This window comes from Melanostigma gelatinosum (assembly GCF_949748355.1).
Source record: "Melanostigma gelatinosum genome assembly, chromosome: 15".
NCBI classification, from domain to species: Eukaryota; Metazoa; Chordata; class Actinopteri; order Perciformes; family Zoarcidae; genus Melanostigma; species Melanostigma gelatinosum.
In genome coordinates, this window is record NC_136648.1 from 13,861,385 (window position 1) to 13,864,141 (window position 2,757).

The following is a 2,757-nucleotide window of genomic DNA, read 5'->3' on the forward strand; positions in this document are numbered from 1 at the left end:
TTATTTAGAACTATATATCCATTTCTCAGACAGGTGCTTCTTATCCCTTAGACCGCTGTGCTCGTTGGAAACAACATGGAGTCTGGCGTAATAGTCTGCTGCAGTTTCACCAGGCTTTTGCTTGCATGATGTTGTTTTTGTCATGGTGATTCTCGGCGGGAAAGCAATTGTCAAAGCTGTAACCAGTAGGTAATCATGTCTCTATATGCAGCGTTGTCAGCGTGATCCCAGTTGGTTTGTCCCTGTCTGGCATTTCCTTGACAGGCTGCTCGAACCTTGGCATAGTTGGCTGGGCAATGTTTCTTCATGAGGAGGCGTCTGAGTTCTCCTTCAGTGGGGCTGAACTCACGGCAGAATACGATAACTTCATCACCAAACTTTGTGCCTGATACTTGAGGGTCTGGCAGATGTGCCAGGGCGTCGGTCATGTCTCTGTCAGTCCAGGGTCTGTGGACCATCATTGCTCCATCTGGACCTGCCACTTGGACCATCGGGAATGAGAGTTCAGGTCTTTCCTCGTCGTCGTCTGTTCACGGTCCTCGTCCACTTCTGTGTCACATGAGTGGTTGTAGGAACCTCTCACTGCGTCTCCAGTTGTTCCCAGGTCCTCATGTGACTTGGCTGGGCTGCCTAGTTGGGACATGGCGTGTGTGGCCTGCTGCATGAGGTTGGCGACGGAGGAGATCGTGCTCGTGAGGTTGCTGGCAGGAGTGCTGGTTGGAGATGGGTCGAAGTCAGGCTGTCTTGGTGTGGGCGGGCCTTGCTGTGCTGCTGGACCTGGTGGAGGGGCCACATATGGTGGAGGTGGGGGAGGACATGCGTCGAGTTCAGGATCCACCCTGTGCAGTGAGGGATAGAGAGAAGAAGATTTCTGAGAAGCTTTATCTGCCTCTTTCTCATTTGGTTTATCGACTTTAGACATCTTTTTAAACTATTTCTTTCTTTCCCTACTTTCAGATTCATCCTTCCACATTTTCAAACTTCTTTTGTGACTTTCTATCATTTCTGTAACTTTTTTAACCTGATCTGTTAAATGATCCTCCTTGAGGAAACCCACATTCATTAACCCATTCATTCAGATGTTAACAACTCATTTCACCATACTTTTTCTTTTACAGGAGTGGGGATACTCACGAGCCCCCGGCTGAGCGCCACTGTGTTGGAGTTCTCCCCGGAGAGCGAGAGGGTCGCCTCCATGCGCCTACGGGTTGCGGGGAGCAAGGCTCTGACTTGTATCTGTATTTATTCATTTGTATATTTCATGTATTTATTTATTACTGTGTTTATTGATACATGTATGTTTACATGCGTAGATTTAAAAACGTAGGTATCATATACTGTGTATATATACATACAATTGTGAATCAATTAGTAGAGTGGTTGATCTGCTGTTCAGAGGCAGTTTACAGAATAACAGCAGCAGTGACTTAAAATCACTGGCAGTGAGATTTGAACCCACGCCTCCATACAAACAAACACATACTAACTTTGCACAGGTTCAGGTAGTTCTATGTGCATGACTACTAATCCTCAGATGAGGTGAGAGAAGGTAGGTGACTTTGGACCTACCTGACTTTACAAAGCTGGTCATCTCGTGGTCTTCAAACTGTGCTCCCTTTTAAAATCGGGTCCCGCCATCATTTGTCTTCGGATCCACGATATATAGGTAATGCCAATTTACGTCAACGTTCTGAAAGAGTTTTTACAAACACTTCATCTTGCGTTGATTTGGTGCAAATGTTACACACTGAATGATGATGATGTCCATTCAGTTTTCCAGATGAATGTATTGTGCTGTGAATACAACAAGACAGTCTCAGATGACTGTCCTTTATGGGTTAGCTCGCTTATCTTAGACAAGAATTACATGAATTGTGAACACACAACTTGAAATATACAGTCTAACAAACTACTGCTTATATCTGTCACAGGTGTCCTGTGACAGATTTATCTGTATATAACTTTACATGGGAACAATACAATTATCAGGCCAGGTTACTGACTTTACAATGGCTGACGTAGCTATAGGTCGGCTAGCAGGGGGGCAAGGTAATGACACAACTAATACACCTGTGCAAATAATTGTAGCCATTAAATTGTACAGGGTGCCACACATGCATGAATCACAGATTACACAGTTAAACCATGATAGTGTGAATTCAAGTTTCAATGACGAGCATTATCGACCGTTACTCAGACAAACTATGCGATCGAGATGTCAGCATTAATGCTTTCTATTTGCCAATCCCTGATATTGCTACATGTTGGAATGGGTTTCCACTAATTAGTACAATTCGGCCATGTGAAATCTAAATCCTTCATGAGATGCTGACGGCAGAAGAAGATAACATTCAAACAAAGACAATGCTGATCAATTTGAACATTTATTTGACTTATATCACTGTCAATATTAGGAAACGTGAATATATTAAGTTCGTAATACATAAATGAACCATTTCCGACACCAACAATATGAACTTGTGCAGAAAAAAAGAGATTGCATGTGAACAGCAGTAAAGATAAATCATGCAACACGACAGCAGGAATATGAACTAAATCTTTCTGTGGTTAACAATACAGTTGAACTGATCCATAACACTACTTCCTACGCATGTTAAGAAATAAATTGGCATGCTCTTATTAATACTGTCTATTGGATCTTTAACACTGCTGTATATGTATGCTAACAAAGTTGGAGAATGAACATCTGAACCTGTCTATTATGATAACTGTCTATCTGACCCGTCATAACACTAT